General features: G+C 43.7%; 1 protein-coding gene across 2 annotated transcripts in view; it reads left to right on the forward strand.

Moving 5' to 3' along the window:
- WNT7B (Wnt family member 7B) overlaps positions 1-13,253 on the forward strand; it is a 98,774-nt gene that overhangs the window by 24,646 nt on the left and 60,875 nt on the right. The gene's annotated exons all lie outside the window — the stretch shown is intronic.

The following is a 13,253-nucleotide window of genomic DNA, read 5'->3' on the forward strand; positions in this document are numbered from 1 at the left end:
ATTTTAATTATGCAGCATTAACCCTGTCCCCGTGCCTCCTTAATGCAAGAAGTTGTCAGAGGAGAAGTAGAGATACGGACACAAGGATCTGAGAGTTGGAGCTTCTGGAGCTTGGGAAGCTTCCACAGGAAGGAGTTTTGGTGTCTTGAACCCTTGGGATATCTTCTAGGCAGGAGATGGAACAGGGCTGTTACGCAAAGGTGCAGAGCTTGAATTCCTTCTATAAGTCCCAGAACGAGTAACGGCTCTGAGGAACCTTCTCCATGCTGCATCCCTTTTAGCTGCTGCTTCAGTCAAAGATGATCCACGAGCACATTGCCTAAAAGCTTCTGGATAAATTTCTAGGAGTGAAATGATTAAGCACACTAATTGCCATTTATGCCAGATTTCAGGAAAAGCAGATTTGTAGCACGAACCGTGCAGCTTACATTTCTCTCTGAGCTATTGTTTCCGACTCCTTGCAGACTGAGGGGAACAGCAAATCACAGTAGTTTGTGTGTTGAAGGACTAATGAACTAGTTAAGACAATATTCAGGATCAGAATGGTGCTGCAGCTTCCAAGTAACGAGCAAGGACACGTCAATGCAGTTGGCCCCAATTGCTGTCTGTGTGAGAGCCTGCCAGCATATGTGTGAAGTGTTGCTGTGTGTGTGTAAACTTGTGCCAGCAAAGCCTTGTTGCCTCTGTCATCACGTATTCCAAGGATGGTTTTCCTGGAGCCCCACACGCGGGCACGAGCAGACCCCGCGGGCGCTCCTGTATGCGGGGATGTGGTTGCAGGCAGACAGTGCCCAGCGTGATGTGATGCCTGCTGGTGTCTGCCTGCTACGTTCCCGTGTCATGCCCTGTACAGAAAAAAGGTTGATCCTGGAAATACCCCGGAGAATTATAAAATATATTCTTTTTACTACTGGTCCTGCCCATCTGCCTCTTAAGCCAGGTGTTTTTAAAACTAAGAGTTCAGGGACTTGTCTGTAACACGGCACCAGCATGGTGGAGCTGTGAAAGTGTCCAGTTGTGAAAAATCCCTTCAGCTGATGCTGCCCTGGCGACCTGGCAATTGGTGTAGATCTGGAAACCGAAGTTCAGCATCAAGTCCTCTCACTTCAGAGCCAGTGCTGGATGGGATCTTTTGTTATCCAGTGTAGTTGTTTGCAACCATGAGAAAATGCAATTGAGTTTTTTTAAGGGTAAAAAGGCTCCTACTTTACAGGCCACAGGGCGAATGAGAACATGTCGTAACAGGAGCGCTTTCTCAGCATCCTGAGGCCACTGTCTACATAAAAGTGTGTATTGCCCAGTGTCAGTAAGTATTGACCTTGTTTAAGGCCTAGAAATGGGCAGAAGACAATTCCTAGCTCCTCAGGGGTACAGCATGCTCCTTTCCAGTGGGAATGACTTTATAAGATATTACACATGAAGCCTGTCAATCATCCAAGGCTGACTGTTGCATCTCCGTCATAGGAAATACCAGTTCTTGGGGGAAATATGTTTATTTGTGCACTAGTGGTTTTATAACTGCTGCTTGGGTTTGGAGCTTCAGAAGTGGCTCCAGCAAGCCTGGGTTAATGGACTGAGAGTACGAGAGGTGCAGGATAAGTAACGTAGGAGGCATTTCCGCAGCTTACCAGCTGATATCACCACAATGTAAGTGATATCAATGTATGTGCTGAACAAAGCAATCTGTTGTATCGGGTTCCCGCCTAGCTCAGTTCAGCAAAAGGCTGACGTTTTGTGGCCTAATTTCACCAAAGTAGTTAAGCCTGGGAGTATCCCACTGGCTCTGGTTCGAACTCAGTGGGAACGTATGCGTCTTTAAAAACTTTCCACACGCTCTTAAGAGCACGTCTAAAGCCCATGGCCAGTGTGCTCCATGGGACGAACACCAAAAGGCTGAGTGTCACCAGCAGCCACCGGTGACGTGTGTGCTTCTGTCACAGCACGCTCCCTCGGGTGGGCCGTTGCTTCACCAGACTGTTTTCAGTTACATTTTTTTCCTGACCAGGGCTGTTTAGTTTGTCCCTTTGCTCTCAGACCTTTGCTTGGGCAGTTTGTGTTGCTTTTTAAGAGCTGCCTTTAACACGGGAGCTCAGATCTCTTTGGGAAAGCTGCCTGCAGTCATCAAAATCGAAAGGGACAAATCCGCATATGGAACGTGCTGAATGTGTAATGTCACGTAGATGCCTGAAGGAGATATGAGGTCTTTAAGAAATCATACTGCTCCTCTGCTGGATGTTGAGCTTTTAACTCTTTGGGAAATCTGCATACTGGACAGATTTCCTTTTAATTATCTGTCCCCACTGTCATCGCTAGCTTAAAAGCTTATTGAAGGTAATCACCTTCCCTGAAAGCCTGGAGAACATCCATTCACTCACACGCCTGTGTTATTGTCCGTACATACAGCTGAAGATGCATGCATTCTCTGGCTATGCACTGGATCCCTTCCCGGTGCCTCTTCTCACAGAGCTGCACCTCCAGGTGCCTCATTCCCCCATACGCAGAGACGTGGCATGACCCTTTATTTTTGGTCTTCTGCAGCTGTACTCTAGGGATGGTCACTCCTCCTCCAGCATTCTCCTTTCCTGTTCATTGCTATTCTAACATCTGCTATTTATTTATTTTCAAGCTGGACCTTTGCTCTACAGCTGCCCATACAAAGTAGCTTCTAGGAGGGCAAACCACCAGCACCAGTGGAGTTAATCTTCTACCACCCATCCCCTGGTCTAGCAGGCAAGGAAAGGGAAAAACGTGTGCACAGGCAAGGTCCTGAGCAGGACAGGAACCGTAAGGCAACACTAATGAGTGCTGATACTGACCTTTGTGTCCTATATATGTAGTGCCAGGCAACTATTGCGGTGAGGACAGTCATTTCTTTGGAGACCTCAGAGACTCCTGTATGCTTAAATGGACTTTGGCTCAGGCCACCTTTGTTTGATACAATCATTTGCTTTAATGGGGTGAGTCAAATTACTCCAGTTCCCTCCCAGTTTGAGACACAGCTGATTGAAGGGGAGGGTGTGGAGATTGCAGCGGGAGGGAGAAAGAGGGAATAGCCTCCTTTGAAAGCAAATAGATGCTACCGCTTTTGCTAATTGCATACAAGTCAAAAGCTAAGCCATAAACGGTAGTGCAAGTCTGAGATTACTCGAATGTTATTCGAATGCAGAATGCTGTATGAAGCAGATATAGAAGAGCCTAGTGTTAGAAAAGGCTCTTATCTTCACTTGTTAAACCACTCATGTGTTATGACAAGTCATCCCCAGCCTAACAAATGAAGATTTGTGCACCACCAGCAGTGTTAAAAAGTATAGATACTAGAAACTGTAACAGTGGATCCAAATGGGCCCTGATCTTTGGAGGACTGATACGTCAATCCAGTCGTAGCTCAGACCCCTTTCTCATGAAACATCCAAAACCCACCTGTCCGTCACGTACTGACAAACATGCAGAGTAATTTTCATATAAGAACTGACTTCCCAGTCCACTGAATCTAGTGAAAAGACTCCTGCTGATTTCAACAGGCTTTGCATCAAGCACAGGGGTGACTGATAATGCACACCAAGCGTTAACATGTGGCCCAGCAGGAGGGAAGATATTGCAGCTTCTGCTCATATTTGGTAGCTCCTGTTAAGCCAAGTCATACCAGAGTGGGTCCTCAGAGATGACTCGCTGCAGAGTGGCAGAAAATTGGCCTCGGTGTTAATATCCAGAGTTGTTTTCAAAGTCAACTGGAATACATATTTGTGTGTAGGATTTTTTCCTTGGAAAATTCAATATGCGGAAAACACAATTGCTCCATGATAAGAGGTAAACAAAGAGAAGAACAAAAGGAGCTGTGAAAGGCAGCGGCGTGTTGCAATCCTTTTGAATGTTTATCTGCAGCAACACGCAGAGGTGGATTCATACAACCAAATTTAGGCAACGAGGAGAGGCTCTGAAGTTAGGAGTCTGGTCATCCTGGGTGCCTCCTACAGTTAATGGAGAAACAGGCAGGTCCATGGGGTAATTCAATCCACCTCCGTTCTGAATCATCCTGGGAGGTGGCTGGCTCTTTCCGTGATGGTAGAGGGCACCTGGGGCACCTGGTTGCCTAACCCAGGCACCTCTGGCAGCACTGTGAACAGGAGAGAAAATGGGTCCCAGTGAAGACTGCTACCAATCAACTTTGTTTAATTCCCATTAAAATTAATTAGACCTAGCCTGGCTGCTTGAATGCTGCGATGCAAGAGAGTTGGAAGGGTGCGAATGGGATGGATGCTAAAGAGGCAGAGGATCAAATTCTGCTCTGTGCTCATGATCCCATGATATGTGTGGGTCACAAGTAGTGTAAAGGAAAATGCAGCACTGGCAGTCCTTGTGCTGCATGGATTTTCGGATTGATGAATGGGAGCTGTAAAAACGCCTCATAAATTAAAATAGTCCTGGGGTGTTGCAGCAGTGGCATCCTTTTTTAGGCTGTTGGACTGAGTAGTGTGATGGCACTGATAGATAGCAACATTTCTTTGAAGGTAGGATAGTGAATCATAGAATCACAGAATTGCCTAGGTTAGAAGGGACCTTTCAGATCATCTAGTCTGACCATCAACCTGACTCTGACAAAAAACTTCATCAAACTATATCTCTAAGCACTATGTCTACCCATCTTTTAAATACCTCCAGGGATGGTGCCTCAACCACTTGCCTGGGCAGCCTGTTCCAATGCTTAATAACCCTTTCAGTGTAAAATTTTTTCCTAATATGCAGTCTAAACCTCCCCTAGCGCAACTTGAGGCCATTTCCTCTTGTCCTATCGCCTGTTCCTTGGGAGAAGACACTGACTCCCACCTCACTACAGCCTCTTTTCAGGTGGTTGTAGAGAGCAAGAAGGTCTCCCCTCAGCCTCCTTTTCTCCAGATTAAACAACCTCAGCTCCCTCAGCCACTCTTTCACCAACACACCACTGTTCCTGAAGAAAAACAACCTCTCAGCCTTTGTTATCGGTTATCAGTGCCATGGTCGATGTACAGATGAGGAGGAGGCAGAGCAAACCTGTTTTCTCATTCAGGTAAGGGGTTCAGCAGCAGTTCGGGGAGAGGTAACACAGTCTCTAGTGGTGCCAAAGTGTGCTTGGGACTTCCAGGCAGACAGAGTGAGTCACAGGGAGGGACAGAGAGAGCAAGAAAGGGAAGCGAGCTCAAATCTGGGAAGGTAGAGAGTGTGTAAGTGCTGTGTAAGTCAATTGAATCCCATAGATACTAATACTTATCATAAATACCAAAGAGGTTTTAGCAACCACAGAGTCTCAGAAAGTAGTAAATGAAGACTGTTTCCTGTGGTTAGCAGGACCAGGGAAGACGACGTGAGTGGAAGAAAAAGAGATAGCAGGACTGTGAGTGCAACGGAAGGGATGTTGCGGAGTATGACGTAATGGAATATGGATTAGCAGCAATTATGTGGCATGGACAACAAGATCAGATGATTAGCTTTTCCAGAAAGATGCTGTAGTGTTTTTCCCGGCAATCTCTTATTAAAAGGGTGCTAGAATGCATGAACAATACAAGAAAAACCCTTCTTATTCTAGTGGCTTTTCTTTCCATAACTCCATAAGTTTTGCCCAAAAAGCATTGCAAACTACTTTTTTTTTTTTTTAAGTTCTGCTTCGTTTCAGTTTTATGTCTTGCTTGCTTTGTTTTTCAGATGGCTCTGAACTGCGAGGCTTACAATCTATGCAGAAATATTTTTAACTCTGAAAGTTGCTTTTGGGGAGCTCTGTCAATGCAGAGATCACCATTTACTACTTTTACTTTGCAACACTGTCTCTCACAAGGGCCTACCTACCCTGTGGGGTACAATAGCCTGTCAATAGTTCATTTTTTTTTCTTTCTTCAGAAAACGCACTGGAGGGTGAAGGAAATGATAAGCATTATAACAGTCTTCTTGTATAACATTTTGATTTAAATAACAAAAAAAGACATTATGAAAAAAATATAGAAATGCATCTTTGAAGGTAAGGCAGCAGTACAACGCCCAGGAAAATATAGAGTTTTCTTTGACTTAAAAAGCCTTTGACTTTGACTCTAAACTTTGGACATTCCCAACATGCAGAAGCGATTTGGTTTTTTTCTCTTTTCTGGAGGACAGATTGTAGTGAATTTCAAATATAATTGTCAATGCTGGACCCTAAACCTTCTCAGGTGGTTCCATCTACAGGTTAAGTAGAGCCCTATTCAGAATGGATATAAGGGTGAGAAACTGGGCCACAGCTGATTCAAGTTAGGACTACACATACAAGCCAAGGCAGAGAGGGAGAATTTTTATCTGTAATTATAGGAGCGATTGTTATGCATTTAGTTTGGTGTCGAGACTTTTCTCGTTCTGTCACTGCATCAGAAATTTCAGACAAGGCAGTTCAGAAGGGTCTTAGAAAGAGGCTAGTGAAAAGGATACTGCCCTGACCTTCATGTCTGTTTCTCTTATAATCTCTAGAGTGATTCCTGTTCTCTTGAACAGGAATTTGCAACTGGTATCAGAGTTGTGTCCAAATTTGACATTTGAAAGCTCCAAATTTGGGTTAAAATTTGAGTTTAGTAGTTACTTCCTTTTTCCTGAGAACTGCGGAAGGATCCTGAGCGTGGCTCCTGCCAAAGTGTGCATTAGCATGTGGTCTTTAATTCACGGTCATGTTTTTCTACAGGATCCGTGCCTCAGGAGGGCATGCTCTGGGCCATTTCCTTAGAGTGACTTTGGGTTGGTAGGCTTTGCTCCAGGGACTGTGACTGAGCACAGGCTGTTTAGGGGGGGAGCAGGACGGTCCTGTGTGTCAAGCATTTGAGTGTTGCTGTCGGGAACTATGTCCTGTTTCTTCCCCCGGTCCAGCTGCTGGTGTACTTCTAGCTGAGTCATTCGAACTTCCGTCAGTAGTCAGTTAGTGGTAGCTGTTCCCTGTATTTGATCGCTTGATTTGAGTTCCCAGGATGTGACTTGCTGAAGCGGGGAGCAGTCCCAGCTGCAGGAGAAGTCAGAAGGGTCAGTGCTTCAGACAAAAAGCTGTTTTGAAGGCTGGTGTCCTAAGAGCTGTCAAACTGAACTCCTTGGGTTGGTGAATGCCTCATAGTTAAATCTTGCTAAATTTCTGAGGTGTGAAGAATCGTGTCTCCCCTCCTCAAAGGGAGGGGACGATTTTTCTGTGATTCTCTCACACATTGTATTGATAAGCACTATGCAAAAGCCAAGGTCAAGCTCAGAATTCATGATAAAATGGGAGTTTGAAGTGCTAATAAAGCCTGGGGTGTGCACAGGGAACAAGCAGAAAGCAAGACAGAGCAATTCCTCCTCAAAGGAGTGCATCCATCCTGCGCACTAAGTGGAGGAGAGGGGTCCTGTGGAAGAACAAGTTGTGTTGCCGTTGAACTGCAGGCTCTACAACTGTGCACACGCAGAAGACAGATGTATTAAAGTTTCACTGACAGTCCTCGTTCTGGTATTTCCTAACTTACAAGTGCTTGACCTCATGACCTTAAAAAGTTATTGTAGAGTTGCTTTCTATCCGTTAATATTATTTATGCTTACAGTGGTTTAAATTGAAAGACTGATAGAATGAACTAGTACATGATGTAAATTGTCTTTTTTTTGTGTGTGTTTTAGGGAACAGTTCTTTCCACCCTTGATTTTCTGAGGCTTCCTCTATGACAAATCATAATATATTGGCTCCATCACTTTTAAATTATCAAGTTAATTGAAGTCTGTTAAATCCTAGAATTTAACAGTTTGGGATTTTAGAGCCATAGCCCAAATTCATCCCTCATATTACTCTAATGACTTTGGTATTTGGCTTATTTCACCCTTTTCATTTTGGTAGGTTAATCCTGCTAGCCTTACTCACAATGAAGAGATACATCGACTTGGCCTAGCACACTGGACTCCTTTGTGTCAACAACTCAGTAAACGAAGAGACATATTTGGATGCCTTTGCAGGGCAAAAAAAAGAACTACTTTGTGTCTTGCCAAAGAAACAGAAGCATTCACAGAGCAAATTAAAACTTTGCCACATAGCTGATGGAAAACCGCTAAGTGATAATTCCACACAGTAGTTTGCTGAAGACTGCACCCTGCTTGTAAGCTCTTGGTTAAATTGTCCTAACTCTTAAACTGGACGTCTTACTAAAGCAAGGTGTATTTTTAGATAAAGACATTAGAACACACTGTAATTTCTGCAGCTGGTTACGCTTTGCAAGAGAAGGAAAGCAAGGTGAACGGCTGGGTGTGAGCGTAGGTACGTGTGTATGTGTGCGTGTGTGTGCAGGTATCTGTAACAAAGGCAGAGTTAACTATTATTTGAAAGAAAAAAATCAACCGCAGAAATTTCTGGGTTTGCCTTGTGGTTTTTTGGTTGTTGTTTTTTGTTTTTTTTTTTAAAGGAAAGAAATCTTGTAAAAGGTGCAGCCTGCAAACCAGCTTGGCTGGGTTAGACCAGGGTAAATGAAGAAGGGTGGTAGCAGAAGCAGGATATTGTGGAATATATCTGAACAGAAGAGTGATGGCCTGAGGTTGACCAAAGCTCATGGAACAGAGAGCTCCCAGCTTCACCGTGCTCAGCCCAAATTCTGTCTAGAGCAGCGCTTAGTTCGAAGACATCATCACACCATGGCTGCTGGGTGGCTGAGGAGAAAACAGATGTTGTGGCTTGACAGCAGGTCCCCCATGGGTCCCACCAAGCCACTTCTGTAACTAGGAGTAATTAACACCCCTATTTCCAGCATCAGCTTCAAGGCCAAGAGGCATGCTTGGAAAGGTGAGAGTTCTTTCTCTGAGAGGCCCCTGGGTTGTGGCTAAACTCAGAGAGTGAGCACTGTGTACCCTCCAGCCTTTAAACACCCAAAGAGAGCAGGCAGCTGGGAAGAACATAAGCCATGGGAATCAATGGGTTAAATTTACTATCTCACCATTTAACTACCCCCGAGGAAAAGTAGTGAGACTGGTTAGTGAAAAAAGAGAAAGCAACTCTATCTTAGGATGCTACTGTCAGCGTCGTAGGGCAGAACTAAATTTTGTACTGCAGAGGTTTCTGTTTCTTTTTGGCTGTTGTTTGCTCTTCTGTGATAAACGTTAGTGTCTGAATCAATGACTGGAAGCTGAAAATAGAATCATTCAGGTTTTTTATGACAGCAAACGTTACAGCAGGAGTCACTAGAGCAAACCATTAAGGGGACCGATGGGCTGTTCACCTTGGGAAGTGCTCGTGTACAGTCTGGATCCTTTCCGGCATGTACTTTAGTTCTGGGTTTCTTAGATGAGTAATTTGTGACCTTTTTAGGGGTCAAAAGAGGATTTGGGTGACGTTACAAAGTTTTAGATGGCAGCATGCAGCCACTTGGTTCCTCCAAGGTGGAGGAGTGAGAGGCGGCGCAGGTGTGGGCCTCCCCTGGTAGCACTAGCCAAGGCACAGTGCGGTAGCTTCAGTTTTTTGGTGGGGGCTCGGCTCCTCCAAACCAAGGGGGATGTGCAGCAAGCAAGGAAGGAAAGGACAGTGAAGCAGAGAAGAGGTGTCTTATTGTCAGCATCTATAAAGTCATAAAACTGCTTTATTTATGCTTGGGCTGCCTCTATGATAAGAATTTGAGATATAGTATATTCAGTATGTCCTCCTTGTCTTTAGTAGGAGCTAACTGATACACAAACTAACATTAGCATCTTAGACAGGTAACTAACATGTTAGTTAATGTTAGTCTGTTCAACATATACCTGAATTTGAAAATGGTCCTTAAGATGGTACTGCTGAGCCACATGAAGAAGACATTTGCTATACCTACACTCTTGTACCTTCTCTGGAGCTGGCAAACACTGACATATGTTTGGCAAAAGTGAAGAAGATGGTTTGTTTTAGAATTACTACTTTGGCAAAAACATCAGATTAGCTAGTAAAAAAAAAGATATGGGCAGCTAGGAAAACAAAACAAAATCCCAACCAGCTATCTTTCTTCCATGCAAATGAATAATAGCAACTACAGCAAAAAGGATCAGGATTTTTAAAAGAGTTTGAAAAGGTTAATTTGGATGGCAGAGGGGGACATTAAAATGATGGTACTCTGCTTTTTTATTGCCTCCCTTCTTTGCTGTTATCTTGTTTGTTACTGGTGGTACCTATGTGGGAGTCAGTTGGTATTTGCCCTCTAATTAATTTTCCAGCTAAATTAATGCCTAGCACTGAGTCCTTACACTGGAAGAGATTACAAGAACAGGCAAGTCACTGTCCTGGCCCACATACTGTCTAGGAAGGGAAAACAGGTGAATGCAAGGGAGCAGGAAAGAAGCATAAGGCAGTGAAATGGCTTGCCCAAAGATACACAGCAAATCGGAGCCAAGACTAGGACCAGATCTTGTTGTTTTGATCCAGTATCTGAGCCACTGGAGAAGTGCCTCTCCACCTCTTGTCTGTTGACCTCCTGGAAGAATGGATAAGCCAGGAGAGCAAGTGTAGGCTGGTCTTCAGGACCAGGAGACTATCGATATCCTGCATCTATCTGATGCATCCCTCACACAACCTGACTCAGGTAGTGAACATGGGAAGTGAGCTGATACCCTAGATGTGAATGGAGCAGCATGAGACCTGAGTCAGGTTGCCTGATTTTCTATGAGCCTAGATTTCCATTTCAAAACCAAAACACGTGGGATGATCTGGCCTATCATCTCCCTGATTGGACATTATAGCGCTAAGATCCCTTATTCAGAAAGACAATGGGAAGGTACACGTGGTAAAATACCACACTAAGTATATGCCAGGGAGGCTTCCCATGCCATTTAGAAGCTGTAAGCCCCTAAAGTGTGGATGATATTGAGGCAGACAACTAAACCCAGTAAAACTTAATCTTGTGTCCAGCAACTGCTTGGTTTTTATCCTATCTGAAGGTGTACATCTATTGGAAACTATAGCTAATTGTTTTCTACCAACTCCCATGTGGGGTTTTGATCCCCTCCTTTTACATTGTACTATAATAGTTGGAATCACTCAACCCCGAAAGGGAATGGGTAATTCTGCAAGTTTCAATAAGCACTGAAGAGTTGAGTAAGAGTTTGCTTGGCAAAGATATTGCATGTGAAAAATTTCACTAGGTTAAGATGGTAGGGAGCCATTTAAGACATTCTGCTCCAGTGACAGGAAAAGGCTTTTCCATTAAAGTTCATTAAAAGCTTTGTGAAGCAAAAGATGTTTTGGATTAATTGCCACATTCAAATTCAAAACAGTTTTTCGCATAGTTCTGTGCCTCATTATTCACATTTCTAACAGTACCGCTTCTCATTTGTTGCTATTGCTAGGAATTTTCAATACGTGATTTTTTAAGACCCTAGGTTTTATTTCACATAGGACAGGTTCAAAAATCATTTGATTTGCTTGTACAGCGTGCCAGCATGTTCAGAGGAAGCTTCAGAATGTGTTGGATCCCACCAACAGCTGATGCCAATTAATAAAAAAGTAATAGAAACTAGCTCATTGCAGCAAGGATAAGCGTAAGGTTGCTGCAGCAATGCTTAATTCCTTGATAAAGTTGCTGTACAGAAATGTCAGAAGTCCAGCTTTGATTCCTGTCTACAGTAACTCACAAGATCTTCACAGGGACCTAACTTCTTCATGTTTTCTTTTTAGGCATCTCTACAGCGTCAGGTTACGATTTGGCTGCATTTTACTCAGCTTTCCTTATGACTTCACGCAGGCCAGGACAGCTGTAAGCTTGTGAGTCAACAGCTTTCAATCAAACCCAACGATCTCAGCCACTAGGAAGACAATCTGTCAATAAGACAAAAATAAAAGCTACCTGACAGTTCACCATGCTTTGGAGTAAGGGATATTTAATTCCATCCCCTCTAGCTTGAAGTAACCACAGGTTGAAAATATTAGCTTACTGCCGTGTGAGTTCACAGAATTAAGTGGAGCGCAGGTGATATTGGTGGAATCTGCAGCATTTGGTTCAGAATTTTAAACCCATAAAGATACAAAGGCATTGCAAAGAATCAGTGACCAAGAAAATAAAAAGTTGGTGTAGGCCAATATAATACAGCTTTTTATTTTCACACCATTGATTCAGATCATGACAAAACCAGTAGTTTTGAATGATGTGAGTTTGACCAGCCTTGGGATAATTTCTGCAGCCCAGAACACCACAGCTGCCATTATCTGCCATTGCCTCATTGGCAGTTTTTACACAGAATTCAAGGTCTGAATAGTAATAGAAAAAGAACTACATTTTCACCCTCAGACAAGATTTTTCAGGTTCAGCACTGAATTCTGCAGTCGCTGGGTGTGGAGAGGGAAATAAGGAAGGGAGAACATCAGTTTCTAGAAACTTACCACAAGAAATGTGGCAAAATTTCTTTTCGGCCTCTCATTCTTAAATTAAAAAACACACACACTATATCTGGTGAGAGCTGGAGGAGAATTTCTTCTATAACTGGAAAAATACCATCAGGCAAACACCCACTGTTTAATTGCCACTTTTTTTTTTATCTTGGCTACATAGGATTTTATTTCCCTTTGCAGTCCCTGTATTTGTCACCCTGAGTCATCTAAGGTTGAGCAGCTCAACCATCTCTGCCATAGTGCACGTCTTTTCTGGGATCACTATTGCCATGTTTGCATATCGCAGCAGTTGGTACCACCAGACCCTCCTTAGCTTGGGTACCACTGGCAGCGCAGTGTGGTGCTTGGCATGGACCAGTGGCCCTACCAAGCTCAGCTTCTTCAGACCAGGCTGCGTTCCCTTCGGCCTTCTTTACATTGCTTGCTGTCTTGCATAGACCTTCCCATGCTGCTGTCACAGCTGTGACATAAGTGACATGCTAACAATTGAAGCCAGCAGGCCTTGATCTATGAGGTCTCTTTCTCCCAAGATTTCCAGTTTTCTCAGGTCTTTCCTATCTCATTCCTGGAAGTTATTAGTGCTTCAGACAGGTCTTGCTGTAGACTTAGGTGAGTAAAAGTGGGCTGCAATATGTTAAGACCTTGTACCACAAACCATTTTATTTCTCTTTTGGGTTTACCTTTTCCTTCTGAGTGACTGAGTTTTTTGTCATGGGAAACATTTCTTATTCTTGATGAACTTTTCTCTATGTTAGAGTTTTGCGTAGTGACATTGTGTAGAGTTGGAGGATACACTGTGCTGAACATTTGGCAGAACTGAGAATAACCCCTTCACCAAGAAAGTGACTGCTTATGTGTTTCACTGAAAGAGCACAAGGGTGGTTTTGAGTTAAGTAACCAAACTGGCTAGAGGACCAATCAT

The sequence above is a fragment of the Larus michahellis genome, chromosome 1 (assembly GCF_964199755.1).
Source record: "Larus michahellis chromosome 1, bLarMic1.1, whole genome shotgun sequence".
Taxonomy (NCBI): domain Eukaryota; kingdom Metazoa; phylum Chordata; class Aves; order Charadriiformes; family Laridae; genus Larus; species Larus michahellis.